The following is a 19669-nucleotide window of genomic DNA, read 5'->3' as shown; positions in this document are numbered from 1 at the left end:
AAAAGAAAATTATGATTCTACCCAAGGGCAGTGAGGAGAGCATATACCTGATGCCCGACATCACAGGATAGTGCTGCCATTGGATGCCAGGGATATTTAGGTGCATGGACATACTGACAGGACCCTCCACCCCCTCATCACTCCTCTGTATCAAAAAGTAAAAATAAAATAAAAACTCCAGTGCTTCTCAATTATCAGGTGTGTGTGAACTGACATGCCTCATCCCATACCTGTGTCCTCGCCTCCATTCCACACCCAACCTCCACCCCAAGAACCCCACTAATAGTCCTGCTTCCACCGGAGGCTGAATTGTGTCCCCACCAAGATTCATGTGTTGAAGTCCTAAGCCCCAGGACCTCAGAATGTGCCTTGATTTGTAAATACAATCATTGCAGATGCTGTTGGTTGAGATAGGGTCATTTGCGGGGGTCCTTCATCCAATAGGACTGGGGAAATTTGGAGGCAGACCCTCACTCTGGGAAAGGCCACATGAAGATGGAGGCGGAGATCAGGGTGGTGTGGACAAGCCAAGAGCGCCAACAACTGCCAGCAATCCCCCCAGAAGCTGGGAAGGAGGCCTGGGGCAGCTTCTCCGTCACGGCCTCAAGAGGAACCAAGCCTGTAGACACCTCGGTCTCAGACTTGGCCTCCCAGACTGTGAGACAACACATTTCTTTGGTTTAAGCCACCTAGTTGGTAGTATTTGGCAGCCTAGAAAATACAGGTGCCATCTTTCCTCACTAAGGTCAATTGACAGGAAAATAAGTAATGTGTATTTCCATGGGCTCCTGCTGAGTCAGCTCAGCATTTACCTGATGCTGATAGAAAAACAGAATATTGCTGGCCTCTCCCTGCAAATAGTCCCCCAAGATTGTGGGCCCCAAGGCAAATGGAACTCCCTTGCCTATGTCTAAATATCGACCTATTATAAATCAAATTAACAAACTGTTAAATAAGACATAGTTTATCCTTTCTATCTTGATAATTATACTCTTATGATAACAAAATTAGAAAATACGTGAAGCTATGGTTTTTATATGGCCAAATGCCAGCAAAATGTAGCAGTGTTATTAGGCATAAATGTCAGCAGAATATAATAATTAATATTATTAGACAATACTTAATTTTATTAGTGTTCTGCTGTTGGGCCAGCATTTTAGGAGAGTAATAAAATTTAAATGTACATAATTGATTAAATGTTATATATTTAGTCCATGAAATTTCTTTTTTACTCTCAAATGTCATTATATTTTAAATTGTCAGATATTTTGCATTGTATTGATTGTAAGTCGAGGCAAAATAATTTTTGTAATAATTTCAATTTCAAAGAAAACCTTTGTTCTGCTCAGACTGCAGTGACTGAAATTATCAATAGCAGTTTTAAAACAATATTAAAATTTAAAGACAATGCATAGTTTTACATATTGTGTTCAAATAGAAAATATTACAAAATATTTCAATTTCATCCTATTGATTGCTATAACTTACATTGCTATCTTCACCATTTCTTAAAGCAATATGTAAGAATATATGAAAATAAGAATATATGAAAAAATCAATATCATGCTTCATATGTGTTACATCAAACCAAGATATAAACAAATCAGGCATAATAGCAAATGTTTACTGTTGCACACTATTTCTCAATGAAACTGTTGAAAACACCATGTTAATTTACTGATTCATGAGTACCACCAAAAACTACAAATTGGAGCACAAAGAGAAGCAGGAATATGGATGTTTGGAATGACTGGAATGTAATAATACACTATGCAAGAATACATTGTCACCATGATATCAAAGAGAAGGATGGACAAGTTCATTAATTTATTCCCTCTAAATGGGTCCAAGGTGTGTCCATCTCCAACAATAACAGCAGCAAGACCCACATAGGGTTGAGAGATAAATGACAGTGTGGTTGGGAGATACTTATATTTAAAAAAAGCACTTGTTGTTTATCTGAGATTCAAATTTAACTGGGTGTCCTGTATTTTTATTTGCCAGTAGGAGACCGACACCTCTTAGCATTCGGACTCAGGCCTTTTGTTCTGAGCACGCAAGAAAACGAGAGGGTGAGGAACTGTTGCCTGGGTACCTGAATGCTGTTAGTCGAACCACAGATGTTCTAATGCCATGGGGAGCCCTCGCTTGTGCCAACGGCTGGCTCCCTGGGACAGAGGTGTCCATCTATTCCTTAATGGGGACTCTCTGCCACCGCAAGGAACAATTGCTACACACACACTTCTTGCCAGCTCTCAGGAAGCTAACTCCATTCTTCTTTCATTTATTCCATTCATAAATATCAGTTGTGTACACACCAGGAGCTAAGCACTCCTCCAGGCGTGAAAGAGGTGAGGAGGTGGGAGAGAAGATGCTAGAAAATCAGTAAGAGGGGAGTCTACTGCCCAGCTGCAAAAAGCACATCCCTAACAGCAAGGTCATGAGTCACAAGAGGTGCCTGTGGAGGTCAGGGCCTTTCATTCGCCTCAGATGCAGATGGCTTTAATAATCAGAGAGAGGAAAACAGAGGAGGGTGAATGTCACATGTGAAGACAAATTAGGAAACAGTGTCAAGAGGTGAAACTCACATGTTCCAGAAGAAAAATTTCAAAAATCCTGTTTGAAGTTCTTACCCTTTTTTTCTGTCTTTAGTAATAGAAAATTGGTCTTTTTTTCCTTTGGAGAAATTGACCAAAATTATCCCATAAAGAAACTCACACTAGTCGAGGAGCCCTTTTAGTCCCTTGCAAGGAGTGGAAGCTCAAGCAGCCACATTTTTCTAGCATCAGATAATGCGCAAGACATACCCCTCCACATTTCCAGTTAGGGGTGCCCTGCAGAGCTCTTTCCTCAACCACACTGCAGATGGCACACTGGGCCGCTGGCTTTTAAGCTGGAAATGCAAACCACTTTGGGTGGTTCAAATAATCTCCAGGAGATAGTTTCCTGGAAGTTTTAAGTCCTGCTTCTCATATCACCTCCATCTAAATTGATGATATCTATGACTTTTTTGTCTAATTACACTAGTATTTTGTACCTATTTTTATTAAATGGTTCCATTACGCAACCCATTATGTGCTAGCTGCCTCATGTTCTTACCTAATGAGCCCGCTCTGCTGTTTCTCTTCTCTTTCACGGCTAGGACAGCATTCTTCAAGACTGGATTTGCCATGTTATCGAAGATTTTCACAGAAACCTTTATTTGACAAATGATTTCACTTAACACTTGGAGAGAAGAGATAATCAACCCAAATTCTACCCGAATTGTGTGTATCTCTGCTTAGAGAAGTACCCAGCCTGGGTCACAGGACAAGGAAAAACTGGAAGAAATTGAAAAGCAGGAAGTTAAGAGACAGCACTCCAGAGGAGAAAGTAGGGGGTAAAAAAAAATGTGTGAAGGGGAAAAGGACGGGAAGAGGCTGAAGAATTCTCCTTCGTGTCGCCAGTCATTAGAGATGCCACCATGGGCAGCCCCAGTGAAACCTCTACCCCACTACTGAATGGGAAAGTTCACAATGTAAAACAATATTCTCCAAATGTGTTAGGAAAATTCCCGTGGGTCCTAGTTAAAGGTAGAAATGAAATAAATGGACAGATACTTAGGAGAGCCCCCTTAGAAGACCTGCACTTCCTAACTATGGAGCCATGTAAATGAACTGTCTATTATGATGACGAGCATATTAACATTGCGTGGACCTTCTCCTAGTTCCCTCCCACCCCACAGTATTTGCTATATTTGAGTTTTAAACCACCATTTTTATTTTATTTCCTCCTGTCTGAAATTTGGTATTCATCTGGTCTATGGGGAACATATTCTGATATATTTGTGATATTATTCAGAAATTATAAAACGGAATTATATAGCAGCATGCAGCAGTTACTGTGCAATCAGAGATTACTAAACGCAAGGCAGAGAATGCAACTAGAAATGTTAACTCGCTGTACCTAGTATTGCAAAGAGAGGCTGAGTTTAGTGGAGCTTTTCTCACTGAAGGTGGTAGGCCAGTAATGATATGCCAAAATCACATTAATAGCAATTGCATTGCTAATTTCATTAGCATTTGCATTATCATTATGTATTAATTACTACAGTTAGGCCACCAAAGACTAATATCTAAATCTGACAGCACCAATTCCCCAGAGGCATTTTTGTGGTTGCTGAATGATTATTGTTCAACAGTTTGCTGCTTTTGACAAATACAAAGCAACATGGGCTTCCCAGTCTTGACAGGACCAGCTGCACAGATGTATTCAAACTAAACCAAGAATGCCTCCGAACACCTTAGAAGACTGAATGAAAGAATGAAGGAATGGATGATAGTGTCCCAAGCACAGACTGGTGCAGAGTTCCCTCTTGGCTCCAAGGAAAGGTTTTAATTCAAATGCAAAACAGCCTTCAAGGGAAGGGACATTTCCCAAGGCATTCTCTGATGACGTGTGTTACTTGAGAAAAAGTCAATGGCCAATTAAGTGTGGGAAACACTGGAATAAACAGAAACACGGATCCTACTACAGACCTTTTCAGAGCCTTCACTTTGTTACTGCATATTGTGATTCTGAGAGGGGGATCGAATTTGCTGCGTTTCCTGAAATCTACTTGATAAGCTTTTTTCTCACTGTATATCTCTCAGAATTATTAATCCTGAGAACCCACTTTTGAAAAAGCTGAATTAGCAGAATATAATTGTAGCCAAAATAGTGACCATTTCATAGAGGTAAACACCAAAGCATATAATACAAAATTTCTATTGTATTTAAGAGAAACTCATGGTCACTAGAGGCTCCATGTTTCCAGATAAACCTCCAGTCTACATTGTGAGAAGAATCTAGTTTCATTCCCAAGATCTCTGCACCTTATTCAGGTTTTATATTCTCCTGGATCCTTCTGGCCTTGAACCCCAGGTTCCACTGAACTAGGAGTGTAGGGATCATCTCCTCTCTAGTGCACATTATCTCCTTCCACCCCAGAATAACCCACCTATGGAATGCCATTCCTTTGCTAGATTTCCACAGAAACCAACCAGATAAATGAACGCTCACACACGGTCCCCTTGTGTTCAGTAGACTTGGCTAAATTCTGGGGAGGTGTTTGGAAATTACACTTCAGCAGTGTAATTACAAGCAACTTGAAACTGAGTACAGACACACCTATGCTTCCTTTTCTTAAAGCTCTGACATAAATTTACATACCATAAAATACACCTGTTTGAAGTACAACTGAATTGCTCTTAACAGATTTATAATGTTGAGACACACCTCTTTCTAACTCCTTTGATTAGTTCTGAGAGCTTGGGTTGCAGTCGGCCGCCAGGCTGCTGGCCTTCCCTCCCCTCCCTCCTCTCTATCTCTCTAACCTTCACATTCTTTTGCAACTCTTTGATGTTCTTGCTTGCAGCCAATCCCTTTTAATCCCACCTCGCAACTCCAGCTAGCATTCTAGGGTAACTTCCTAAATAAAAACAGATCTCTTCCAGAGAGACTCTCAGATGTCAGGGTTTAAAATTAAAAATAGATAAATAAAGTCTAAGGCACACTGCACCAATATGCACAGCCCTTATGCCATGCATTCTATTGGATCGCTTCCAGAAAGGCTGTGGGTCTTCCTTTAATATAGTGTCATCCTACCTGAAAACAGCAATAACTGTTTCTCTCTGCCTGCTATGCCTCAATGCATCCTTTTCACAGACTCATTTCCCTCAGATAAACTTTTCGTAAGACCCAGAAGGGAGCTTGGTTCAAACTCCCTCAAACATCACCTTAACCTCTACCCTAACAAGCCAGAAACAATGCGATCCCGTTATTCAGTCACAGGCAAATGATTCAATAGAGTAAATGAGTACAATGTTTCTGGTTGAAGGCTTCGCCTCCCAGCAACCATAGCCCAGGCTTTCTTAAACAAAGGAGAGAGGGAAAGGAAGAAACTAGAGGAGAAATGGTCATGGATTTCAGAGTGCAGCACCGTGCAGTTTGGACAGGCCGTGCCAGATATGGGCTGGGAACTCAAATCCCTAAAATACCCATGGAGGCTGTAGAAAGAATGGGGAGGACTTGCTCCTCATCCTTAGGGTGTTTCCAGGGGCAAAGGGTAAACAACTCAATTGCAAGATGTAACTTTGAGTTTGTTGTTCATGGCACACCTAGAATTCTTTCCAGAAAGGTAGCTCTACTCATTTTTAACCATTGGGTAATCATTGCAATAAAACCTCGCTGTACATATTTGCATTTGACCCATATGTTCCGTGTTTTCTATTTGTTCAATGCCTGTGTGTTCTTTGCTCTACCTTGAAGCTTTTGCTTAAGGAACTTCAGCTTTCTGTGTGTGTTTCATCACAAATCCTCATCCTTTAGATCTTGAGTAAACCTTCCTTCAACACTCAGATCAAATAGCTGGATGCTATCCACATGCTGTAATTTGACACTGAGAGGAAGCAAAGGATGGTGGGAAGGACTCCTGGTAAATCCGTATTGTACATTGCTGCCTCACATCTCAGCAAATGACATTAAGGTGAATAACTAAAACGTTTTTGGGAACCAAAGTCAACCAAGATAGGGTCTTGGAAAGATACCTGTGCATGCCCTGTTAGTGGCCCCTGTCTCCATCTCCTATCCCCACAGCGATCTGTAGTTAGATGGACAGGCAGGTGGTGGTTCAGAGTCTATGGATCTCACCACTGGACCACATTTCCTTCTTTGCAGCTACATGGCTAATTTGCAAATGGCCCTTTATATCTGCAAATTGGTTACTGGATCAATTGCTATCTGGGATGAAAGGCCTTTTCTTAAAAAAAAAAAAAAGTAATGCAAATCTATTGAGAACTGATGCTTTTGTAAAATACAATAAAAATTAAAGATAAGAGAATGGATAATATATCTGGATCTCAGGGCAATGTCATATTGCTATAAAACCTCCTAAGCACTTGGCATTTGATTTCTGTATTTATCTTAGTGCAGCCTGTCCAATGGAATGTGAGAGGAAGGAATGTACATAACTTGCAGGGCATGCCCTGAGAGGGAAAGGGCATGCTCCTCCTTGCTCCCCCATGCTCCCCTTCTGGTTGGCTAGAATGCAACTGGACTGTGAATTACATGGACCACGACTGACATGCTGGGAGGACAGAGAACCAAGACAGGAGAGTCCAGGCTCCAGGGGCTTCATGGCGCAAATTGCCAAACCAGCCCGACTTCTGCATTTCTGTCTGGTTCAGCAGACACTGGTCACAAGTGGCAAACCAGCATCTTCTATCAATATACCCACGCAGAGCCAAACTGCTCATTGGAGCATCTCCACACATGGGGATGTCTGAGCGCACAAAGAAGTATTACAAATACATCAAAGTCCACTTTGGCTCTGTGCCAACCATTTGGGTAATACACTTTTGAATTTCTGATTGGTTTGGTCCCTTAGTGAAACCAAGGCTAGAAATTGACTGCCTTTCTCTCCAGGGGGTGACAGGCCCATGTGTCCCCAGAACTCTGCCACCCATTGCACAAAGATACACCTTGGTCAAAAAACAGTATGTGACTATGGGATTATGATGGATTATTTCAGAGCCTTTCTCTGAAATGTAGAATGTTCAGTAATAAAATAACATAAAGGAACATATGTTTTTTTCAGGGGTTTGGAAGGAATTTGATAATTTATTTTTTGTATTGAATGTTAAGCAAGTTGACAGGAAACCAGTCCATTTGCAAATGTTCGGGCTCCCATCTGCACATCAAGCAATGACAGGATTAAAAAATATGTTGGGTTAGGGATAAACAATAAAACAAATTTAAAAGTATTTTATCTGTATTCTAGAATAGCAAGCTACTAAAAGAAACTGTCTTTTGAAAGAATTTTATTAAGTTGATAATAATATATTAATTCATCACTGATTGCTTTTTACCCCAATCTCTGTGTGTGTATTTATATGATATCTCATTTGTTTTAAGCCTAAAGTAGAGCTTTCTATGCATCTGAGCAGTCCAGGACAGAGCTACTGAAAGTGGGGTCTGCAACCAAGGTGGCCCAGGAATTGTTTGTAATCAGTCTGTGCTAAGGTAAGCACCAAGACTGGGAATCAAGTACTTACAGACATTTATAGCAATATTACTTTGCTGTAAGATACAAATGCATGATTTGCCTTCCAATAATTAAATGTTATCGTAAATTACAAAAAACATCAGTTCTAAACAGATGTGAAATTTTCAAAAAAAATGGCCCTTTACCCCAGATAGCACTTGATCTTGTAACCAATCTATGAACATAAAGGCCCACTTGCAAATTAGCCCTCAGCTTCATATATGCCTTAAATCACATACAAACGACACAAAAGCTTCTTAAGGACAGAGGCACATTGCATAAGTTAGTATCTGTAATGAAAACAAAACAAAATCTTATTCACAAACTCTTACCACTTGGCAATAGAGCAAGACTGCTATTAGTGTGCACATTTGCAAAGCATAGTTTTATAATGACATAAGAACTATGAAGTAATTTATTTTATAACATAAAACAGTTTGCATTTATGTGTGTGCATACCTCCATCATAGAAACAATAATAGTGCTCATGTCTTCTCTATGTTTTTTGTCAATCCTAAAACCAGTTCTTAGAATTTGCTCCAGGTGTTGGTAGCTACACCTCTGGAAAGAGCCTTTGTTACTACCTAAAGCATTTTGACCTATTTCTTCAGAAAAAACTGAAGTGAAAGCATACACTTCTTTCAAGTAGAAAGCTTTATTTTGCCCCTGGAGAAATGCAGCCTGGTTAAATGTCTGAACGAATTGTTATTATTATTTTATTGAGCAATAAACTAAAGTGTGATTGAGTCGCCAGTAACTCAGAGATATCGTTAAGCCTGGAATCACATGGTTGAATGACTGGCTGGCCCGAACCTGGGCGATTCCAATGATCCAGAAGGCAAATGAGCCCAGAGCGAGGAAGTCTCACACCAATGCAAACCCAATTAACATCAACAAATGCTGTTAAATTTATCGGTTGCCTGGCCTCTGAAAATGGTGGAACCAACCCTTTTCCTGTGCCTGCGGGGCAAATTCATTAGATGGAAAACAGCATCTTGTTAACCATGGCGTTGAATTCAGTAACGCACACAAGGGGGTCAGTGTCCTGGTCCTTGAGACACCTACAGATCACCCGCCTAGATGGAGGGACGGTGCTGACCTGCCTTTACAACACCAAGTTGCTGTCACACCAGAGGTGCTTCCTAAATAGTGACTTCTTTGAACTACCATACAGGACGGAAACTATAGATCCAATTGTCATTTCTTTGGTAAAATAATTTTGATAGATATGTAGAGAGCGAGAAGGAGAGGGAGAGATTGAGATTTTGCCTACAAGTTCTGTGAGACTCCCACTTTCTTGTTTTGATTTTTTAGATAAGAGGATAAGAGTGATTCATTTGTGCTGATTCGACTTCAGCCATATTCACAGCAAATATTATTATGCTCACAATCAGCAAATCTGTGGAACAAAGCAGAAGTCACTGGCCCCAAAACTCATCAAACTTACAAGTCTGACTTCTGTTCTATGTGCTCACACCAACTGGATGAACACTGCTAACCCTCCCCCCAACCCCCGAGGCTCTGGAATGATCCATCACTGTGCTGTTTGGTGATGGGGCGGAGCCACTTCTGAGATAATTCATGGCAAAGCTCAACAACACTCCCCTTGTGCAAAGTAGAGAGATGGACATTATAGGGGCCATGTCACAGAGGGCTTTTGTGTGAACAGACTACCCCCTGGGGTTAGAGAAGTATAGCCTGGAGAGTGATTTGGCTGGATAAGACCCAAAGAAAAAGTACGGAACAACCAAAAAACATGGATTATCAGAGACTGTTTTCGCACCCATATCTGATTCTGCATTTAAACCCTTCATGACCCATATAAGGATTCATGGTATTCTATTGAAAAAGTGTGCTGAAATCAATATGAAACACAGCAAAATGTTATCAGTGTCAGAAAAAGTGTCTCAAATACTTTTTCTCTTTCAAAGAAAATGTTATTTGTCAGTTAAGCTACTAATGCTAGATGTAATACACTATGGCAGTGGGAAATTTAAGAAATTGTGACTCATTCTTTGAGTCAGTGCTTATAATGTGTCTTGCATTGCTCAAAGCTCATGAGATAGAATTTCTTTGTGCTTTTGCTTATTTTTCATTTTTACTAGTGAATGGTACATGAAGAATATCTGGGAGGGTGATGAATTAGAGAAGGGAATGCTCCTAGAACAGCCCATTTGAGAGAAGGAAGTCACGAGAAATCTCTCCAAAAATGGTGTCTGAACTACCATAACTCCAAATGTCTTTTAATTTCTGTGTTTTTTACTTAGCCCACAGGAAAGATGGAAATTTACAGACGACTGCTGACCATGGATCTTTAGGTATAACAAAGATTGGTGTGTGATTAATATTCTGAAGAAAACTAGATTCTGGCCACCCTTAACATGCCAGGACAAGGGGCTTCTGGGATGCAAAGCAGGAACCATTAAGGAGCAGGGAAAAGGCAGGAATAGGGCTGAAAACATCATTCGAACCCAGAAGCAGTGAGGGGAGGGCAAGGGAGGAAGGGGGGACCGAAACTGTGGGATCCTGGAGGAAGTTCGGGTGTGGAATGAAGGACGTGGTGGGAGTATCTGTATATTACATTGCCCAGAGTTTATTGTATTCTCCACATACTCTCCTAGACTGCTGAACCTCTGTTCTACAGCATTTATTCTTTGTCAATGTAGATGTTACCCCCCAAGCCCACCCTCCCAAAAATGTGGAGTTTTACTGCTGAATTTTTCCACTTGCTCATTCCTGCTCTGGGCACCCTGATCCATAATTATTGTCAGCTGAGACAAAACAAGCTGTTCCACTACTTACTGATTTATGCAGTCTGCACAGCATCGATCCTAGAAGAATGGAGATTGGCTTTTCCAGGGAGAGCCTGGAGAAATGACTCTATGCTGGTGACCACTCCCCAGAGGAATCCCGAAGGGCTCTCAGCTGGGCAGGCAGGATCTGTGAGGGGCCAGAGGTCTCTGAATGCATTTGATAAGGTAGTGTCAAGATAAAGATGTCTTGATTCCTCCCCTCTTCTCTTCCTCTGGCCCACTAGAATTCACTTGGATGCTAGAAAATGGAGAAGAAAGACCAGGATCAGTTTCCCTTATTACCTGCCACCATCCCACCATCCGCTGCCATTTGGACACCGGAAGGCAAGGTGCAGTTCAGTCTTGAATATCTCATTCAGGATCACCAGCAGCCAGGGTCACAGGACAGGGTCAAAGGACAGGGTCACAGGACAAGCAGGGGGAGAAGGAACAAGGAGGGAGGGGTGCAGGGCTAAATCAAAAGGCTGCAGACACTCAAGGTTCAGAGCTCAACTCAATAAAGTGAACCTTCTCTTTCCAACTTGTTTCTCCTTGATCTGCCTTTGCGATTGTCCCCCAGACAAGAGGGAGCCTAGCTGGGGCCACTCTGCAAATTCATAAGGCAGGGGAGACACACAGCTGGGCATATGCATGATTATTACAGGAAGAGGCAAACATTAGAACTATTTAGCATCTCACAGTTCGAAGGGGCTATTGCCGAGACAATGGTGAGGAAGAGACAAATAGGGTGGGGAAAATTTTCTAATCTTAATAAAATCCGTTCTTTTCCAGTAAGTAAAGGATGGAGTGATTGTAGGCCTGACCCTTTAATATCATTAAACTGAAATGAGAGAGATCTGAATGAAATACTTGGAGAAAGAGTCTCTATAATGCTTCGCCAGTGTTATGCCATAATATATTCTGTTCGCAATATGCTGCTTCTGTACAAACAATGTTTTCTCAGCAGGCTGAGGCAAGTTCATAAGGTGCTCTTAACACTTATTCAAGTTCCCAGGCTTTCAGAACATGCTTAGAGGGATACGGTGGCTTTCCTGGTGCACAGCATACAGTGCAATGGGGAGGAAATGGGTAAATGAAAACAGTAAAGAACAATTTCCCTCAACCAGTTTCATTTTTCTTTCCACTGTCTAGGAACAGAGGAAGAAGTGAGCAAAGCAATGATTTACCTCCACCTAAAAAGGGAAAAGATTGTACATCTTCAGAATATACACCACTAAGGATAGTTTATTGTTTCCTTCTAAATGATTTTTTTTTTTAATTCTGGATGATGCTCTAAGTTTTTATTGTAAACAGATGGAACTTTTGAGGTGGGCAGATAAGCCATCTGAGTTTAAAAAGCGTAAGTCATTATTAACTGACTTTAGTTATCGAAGTCAGTTCCTTCAAATATCTGCAGGCCTATGAAACCCCAGAAAGGACACCGCTGTTTTCCTTTGCCCTTCCACCTCTCAGTCAGCTACAGTAACTGGTGTTTGAGAGTGACTTCATTTGCCGTTGCCCAAAGCTTACTACAACCAAATGGGGAATGGTTTCTCTTTCCTTATTCTGTTTAGTTTCGGTACTTCCGTGGAGAAGGTGGCCAGGAGGTGCAAAACAGCACAAGGAGATCCCAGCCGTCCCCCTGACTTTACTAACTTAATGTTTTTTACCAGCAGCTCTGTACTTCCACACATGATAAAACGTATCACTTACTTCTTTCACAAAGCTCAGTTGACATTATCATAGTAAAATATAATGGCTTAAGGTCAGTATTTTCGAATTATAAAAATGATTATTTTGGAAATTCTTTGTGGTATTATGTATAGTTCAAAAGCCAGGATCTAAAAATCTGGACTCCTTTGAGAAATGTAATAATCTAGCTTCAATTGTAAGTTTAAGCATTTAAAATTCCTTCAATCATTGTTTTAACTGACACACTGTCAGTCAGTTACTCACCTGGATCTTTCAAGAATATTTTAAAAACCACATACTACCGGAACACTTGCTATTGATCAAAACTAGATCTAGACAGAAGTTCCATAATAGGTGTGTACCTACATCTTAACTTACCTTCTTTTTTTTACTCTAAGAAACAAAAATGTTTTGCAAAACAGGACTGCTATTCCCATGCCCCCTCCCAGATAATCCATTAAAATAAAAATGATAATTTTATTAGCCTTGACTTTAACTGATTTTATGTAATCAGTGTTTTAAGTTGGTATGCAAATTCACTTCTCAATATATTTGAAGGATTAAAAGATCACTTTGATGTCTAATAAAAATAAAGTAGTTGTATTAGATTTAATAAACTTACTTTTCCTCCCTTTTTAAGTATTACTTTCCCTGTCTTCCATGTTATATTACATGCACTGCCTATATTCCCAACATTTTTAGAGTTTCAATGGCCTACTGTTAACATACGTATTTTTTTATCTGAAGAGAATTGAAACACATTTTAAGAGCTGAGAGTTCACATCATTCCTTCAGAAAACTCAGCCTACTTCAGTCACAATATCAGGTTGGATCACTGATTTAGGGGCCAAATTATTTGTAATCTTCTTTAGGATTTTTCATCTTTTTTCAGAAAACATTCTGCATCCTGAAGATTTTAACAGGAAAAGGGTATTGTATGATTATACTTCTAATAATTAAATAATTTTAAATCCAGAGAGATACTTTAGCTCAAACATATTATTTTGAGGACAAGCAAATTGAGCCCCAGCATGTATAATTCATTACGTGGCAAACAAAGCATGACGTTAAATGAAATGGTAATGAATTCACTGACATTATTCCTTCAGTAACATCAACAACAAAACTATATTTAAATAGGTTCAATGTTGGTCATATTGTTATTTGTAAATCCAGGAAAGCAAGTACAGCTAAGTAGAATTCTGAAAGCTAAACACACTACATTTTAGATTCTAAGACACAGATGCTCTAACTCTTCCAAAACCTGTTCTAATTGATGCCTACAGCAAGGGTGCTTAACATCTTTTTTTGTTCATTACAAATACATTTCATTGACATGGAAGTTATCATCAACCAGCTGGAGAGACCAAGAGTAGATACTTCTTTGCCATTCAAAAGAGAACATTCACAGTGACAGTGTGCCCATCAACTGTCCTTGAGTGATTTTGATTTTTATTCACTTTTTGTCTTTACAACTTCCACTTTGCCTTGTTTTAACTGGACACAGAGCTGGGTTAGCAGTGTGATTTTTTTCATCCATTCATTTGGTCATTCTAAACCTTTCACTGAGCATGTAATATACGGGAGGCATCATAAAGTGGCATAGATCTAGTTTTGATTAATAGCAAGTGTTCCGGTAGTATGTGGTTTTTAAAATATTCTTGAAAGATCCAGGTGAGTGACTGACAGTGTGTCAGTTAAAACAATGATTGAATAAAGTCAACATTATCATTGGTTGCATTAGCAGAAATAGTGGATCTAGAATGAGGTCATTGCTGGCTTGGATAGGCCAGGGTATCATTTTCAGCCAGACTCAAGTAGGCATGCACCTGAGGTGCAGTAGGAGGCAAGGAACAGAACTCACGGGCCTGTCGCATCAGAATGGGCTGGGGATGTGGAGCCCAGGGAGGAGACGGGGCCAGCTTTATCTTGGGGTTCCTGGATTGGATCAGTTAATGCCTCCCTTATTGTTCTGTAGTGTTTTGTTTCTCTGAGTTATTTGTGCTTTCTTACTTTGTAAGTATATGTAACTTTTCAAGTATATATAACTATGTTTATTTTACTCCTTCCCATGGATACACCATACTACGGTATCTACTAACAAGTTCTGTATGTTGAACACTTTTGGTATCATTTATCAATGGGAAGAAGTACTTTCTGCTTCTTTGCCTTTTAGCATTTGTGTTTCCTTCTTAAATACATATCAGATAAAAACATTTGAGATATCTCAAGCCCTGGACACAAAATATTTGCTTAATTTTTCTTCATTTGTTCAAATACCCAATAAATCATTGGTAATTTCTTTACTGCTCATTATGTGTTTAAACCAAAGAGAAAAGAAGAGTGTGGCCATATTGTGAAGTTTATATGGTGAAGAGGAAACTGGACTTTCAAAGTTTTGCTGAGAAAGGATCTGACCATCTATCACCATGAGAAATTTCCTTAACTTTCATAAAATTTGCCAAGCTTTCTTCACATCACTAGGATACAGTTCAAATTCTAACCAAGAAATCATTTGTTTTTGCCGCAGTGATTTTATCTTGACTTTTATTAAAAGCATGCAAATGTCTTCTAGTCCCTAAATTTCTTCCAGGCCAAACCAAAAAAGGGAGACATAGAGAAAGAAAAAAGCCCTTTCTTTGCCTCCTCTGGACAAAGAGTAACTTAAGAAATTCATCATCTACAAAGGACAGAAAAGGCAAATCGACAGAGGATACTGGGAGAGGGATAGGAGGCATCTTTACATTCAAAGAAGAGCATTTTGACATATTTCATCTAGTGGTGCCCAGGCCCAGGTGGAAAGTCTCCAGCATTCTCTTAATAAAATTTAACTTTGACAAAGTTTAATGTAACGAGTCATGTTTATTATCTCAGTAGAATTTTTTTAAGGCTAAACTAAATTAATAGCATCATGCATGATTTACAATAAAACCTTAATGAAACACTCAGAACTGTTTAAAAAGCTGCAGCAGGTTTTTAAGGAAATTGGTCGTCTGTATTTACTCTTTGAATTAAGTGTTAAAGGAAAACAGAATAATAATATATAAAACCTGGGTTTCCTGTAACAACAATAATTATGATAACTAACATCTGTATACGGCTTTACAGTTTGCAGTGTGCTTTCTCATACATTACCTCATTTAGAAGAGTGGAAGTGTTTAATGATCCCAGTCTTAAGCTGCATTTCATTAATAGTGTATGTGTATATACATATATATATACATGTATTAATAAGCACATTTAGAAGAGACTATCTTCATAAGCATTCTGCCCCAAGCCTGAACAAAAGGCTGATAGTGAGATGTTGAAATCCAATATCAACCCCGTAAATCAAATAAACATCAAATAAAATCTGTCAAACACTTCATAATGTTATGTGCGTGTCATCAAGCTCAAGGAGAATCCTGCTGTGTCACCCTAGAATGATAAAGAGCTCTAAGGTGTGAAAGCATGCTGTTAGAAGTTTCATTAAAGCCTTATTTACTAGTTCAGAATGAATTTACATTGATCTTTTAAACTATTGCTAACCACAAATGCATTAAACCTAAACAGTCTTCGTTTACTGAGAAATAAATGTGTCAGCAGAACCATGACTTTTGTCCAATGTTGTTCCGGCATTTAATTCACAAAGGCTCAGTGTTAAGCTTTTTATTGCTTGTTGTACTAAAGCATGTTCATTTAATTGCAAATATATTTCCTTCCTGCATCATTATCAAAATTGTTATCTTAAGGAAATATTGTTTTTAAATAATCTGCTGGAAAACCAGAGCCGTACCTGGGCTTATTTAGAATAATTGTTTCCTGCTAAAGATGAGTTAGCAATTATGAGGTAATATGGCTTAAACAATTTTAAAAGGAGGTGAGGATAAAAGGAATTCAACTGTGCTGACTCAAGTTATAAGAAGCTTCGGGAATTTTTGTGGAGTGGACATGCAGTCGCAGCAGATTTAATCAATACCTCACTGTTTACATTAAAAAAAAACTTTGTTAATGGTTCCAGCACCTAATCTAATAAATAAATAGATAAATAAATAAATAAATAATTGCAATGTATTTTGTAATTTTGTGAGATATAAATTATGTCAAAAATGACCTTAATTTTCCATCTTTGGAATGGAGACAAATGTCCCAAGCTTGACCTTGACCTTGACCTTTCCTTATATTAATTTGGGAGAAAGGACGTTCATTCTGGTTTTAAATTAAAACAAGACACATCAAGACATTTGATTAAAATAAGAAAAGAAAGGTCAATATGTGATCCAGATATTCCAGGATTCACATGCATTGTTTTTTATTCTCTGCAGTAGCTAAATGCAAGAGGCAAGGTGTTTCCATTTCAGTGGGTGAAAAATTGACAGCATTCCCAATTCTTCATTATATAAACCCACACTAAAGAGGTTGCGCCATATTATCCATTAATTGGAGTTTATAGAAAATTATGTTCACTAGGAGACTAATCCTTCATTTCAACAGTATTTTAATTCAAGAAAAGTGATTGTTTACTGAGGAGATGATTATGAGGATTATGAGAAATACTTTGAGGAGTGTTTATTATGTCTGGGATTAGTTACAATCCTAAAAATGAAGGAAGACATGTTTCTAGAAACTAAATCATTATAAGCCAAGCTTCCAATGAGAAGTGACCAAGAAAATTCAAGTTCACAGCTAAAAATTAATGTAATTGATAGGTTCTCTATTTCAAAAGAAGTGGGAAACCCTCCATGTACCTGTTTTGACATGGAATTATGTCCCAGTTTATTTCAGAGAGAAACAGTAAGAAGTGGCAAGGTGGGACCAGAAATGGGCAGTTCCCTGCAGCAGGCCAATGAGCAATTAGCTGGGACCTGCACATCAAGACTGGGGAGTGACACCGACAACATTCAGTGGTAAGAGCCTAAGGTAAGTAAACACTCATGGCCTACCTTGCTTCAGTCTGTCCCTTGCCCACCGTGGGGTACCAGGGGTGTTGTCGAGGCACGGATGGTACCCACCCCAAACGTCAATAATCCATCCACAACCCAGACTGCCGAGCAGCCTGGAGGGCAACAGACTTGTCGCGGTTATTTTCTGCGTCTCTCCAGCGGAACTATCAGAGCCCAGGGCTCCAGCGATGTGATGGAAATGGGCAGCTATTAAGTAGCTGGGGAATGGGTAATACGGGAAAGAGGCTTCCGTTTTCGGAAGTTTGCTGAGCGTCTGAAACCTGGTTTCCAGAGAATGAAGGTGTTACCTTGGCATGTAAGACATCCTTCCAGGTCTGCCCGCACGAATCTCTCATTATGTTCTCCTCTTGCAGCAATTTCTCTTTGTTGTCACCCTCCTCTCACAGCGTTATAAATATTGCAATTCTTGAGCACTTGTGTGCCCTTCCACCAGCTTCAGAATGCCTCTTTCTCTGCTTGCTCACCTCCACACACCTCCCACCACTTTCTTTTTGACCAGACACTACCTGTGGTTTTCTCGTAGTTTCCACCATCCATTTAGGTACTCCAAAGGGTTGGATGATTGTCTTAAATGCCTTCTTGAAATCAAGACCAAATTCCTTTCTGAGGTCAAAGCTCAGCTTTCTTCTTACCCACGGTGACCCGCTCTTGAGCAATCTTCTGTCCTCCATAAAAGCATACCGCATGCGCTAAAGTGGACCCCACAGTAATAACCCTTGCTGCTCCTCAGCTGCAGAAATGCATAGCTAGGATTTACCTTCTCTTTTAGTCTTACCTTAGCCTCCACACAACGCTAAGTGAATGCACTTGTCAAGATTTCATTCTCTGAAAATCCAGACAAACAATATCAGTAGCACCGGTACCTAACTCTCTTTTAAAAAAATGTATGTTCAACAAAAATTTAGGGCGGTCTGGAGATGGAAAACATCTGAGGACTTCCAAAGGACTAATTAGAGGACCTGAAACACAGCATACATTCTTTTTATGAATGACAACACAGAGGTTTATATTCAAGTTCCTGCCTTGATATCCACACAGATGTCTCAGCCTGGTACGCGGCAGAGCAAATCAGGCTGACAAACGTGTTTTATTTAGCTCACTCCAGTTTGTTGGTTTTTTAGGTTGATTTGGTTGCCAAGACATAAAAATCCGATGACTTGTCAACAGGAACCACATTCCCATGTAACCACTGGGCAGTCATTATACTCTTCAGAGACAACATGTGTTTGCCAGGGTTTCTGGAGCCAGGTCACTTCTTTCGAATACATAAGCTGTGCAACCCAGATGAATAAACTTTTTAAAAATCAAGACAATTTTGATGAATAAAAAAAAATCAAGTAAATTTGTACTCATGTTTTAGTGTTTTAATGTTTTAATATTTCAACGTGCTTTCGTGCATACCCTCTTTGTATCCTCATTCCAACCACAACCCAGTCCAATGACTATGCCTGTTTGCTTTTGCTAATGATGAAGCAGGTTGGGGCTTTTGCATACCTGGCATCTGAGAGAAACCATGAGCATCCATCAAGGGCATTAAGTGTTAAACGCACTCTCACATTATGAGTCAAGGCCCATAGGCTTGTGGACCAACCTCACTGCTGACCCCAAAACAGTGTCCTCATCCTGAAGATTTTGAAGTGAGGTTAAGCAGAAGTAATCACCAGTTGCATTACCTTCAAATATTTACAAGTCTCTAATTTATGTATATGTTTTACGTGTTGCTCAATTCATCTAATTGATATGAGTCTCATTTTTATGAGTTCAGGATATTTGAACTCACGGGCTTTTTATTCATATAGGTATACACATTCACATCTATGTCTACATACATATATGTACATATGCATGTGTATATATTTTTCCAGATATAACCTTATCCAGCCTTTTCAGATATCAGTACTAACAGTTTCAAGAATACTTGAGCAATAGGATGGAACAGATTCCTCCAGAATAAGCCAAAAAAGAAAATGAGTAATAATAAGACCAAGATGGTACATCTGATAGTCTCATTTCTGGAGCTTCTATAAAGAATAAACCATTCATTAATGAGTATAAACCAGATTGTCACTTTCAGTCATTCCCATCTTCAACTCGTTGTTTTACTTTTGCTCTCAGTATGTCTTATTTCCACGTGATGTCCTCTTACCCCACAGCAGCAGTCACTGGGAAGGCATGTTCTT

At 39.5% G+C, this 19669-nt stretch overlaps 1 long non-coding RNA gene across 1 annotated transcript in view; it reads right to left on the bottom strand.

Moving 5' to 3' along the window:
* The window catches only part of LOC118971760 (uncharacterized), a 33883-nt gene that overhangs the window by 10382 nt on the left and 3832 nt on the right, over positions 1–19669 (bottom strand). Inside the window, exon 2 of the long non-coding RNA XR_005060410.2 lies at positions 10865–11113. This is a non-coding gene — a long non-coding RNA (uncharacterized lncRNA). The remainder of the gene's footprint in view (positions 1–10864; positions 11114–19669) is intronic.

This window comes from Manis javanica, chromosome 3 (assembly GCF_040802235.1).
Source record: "Manis javanica isolate MJ-LG chromosome 3, MJ_LKY, whole genome shotgun sequence".
NCBI classification, from domain to species: Eukaryota; Metazoa; Chordata; class Mammalia; order Pholidota; family Manidae; genus Manis; species Manis javanica.
This window is presented reverse-complemented; position numbering and strand designations above follow the sequence as displayed.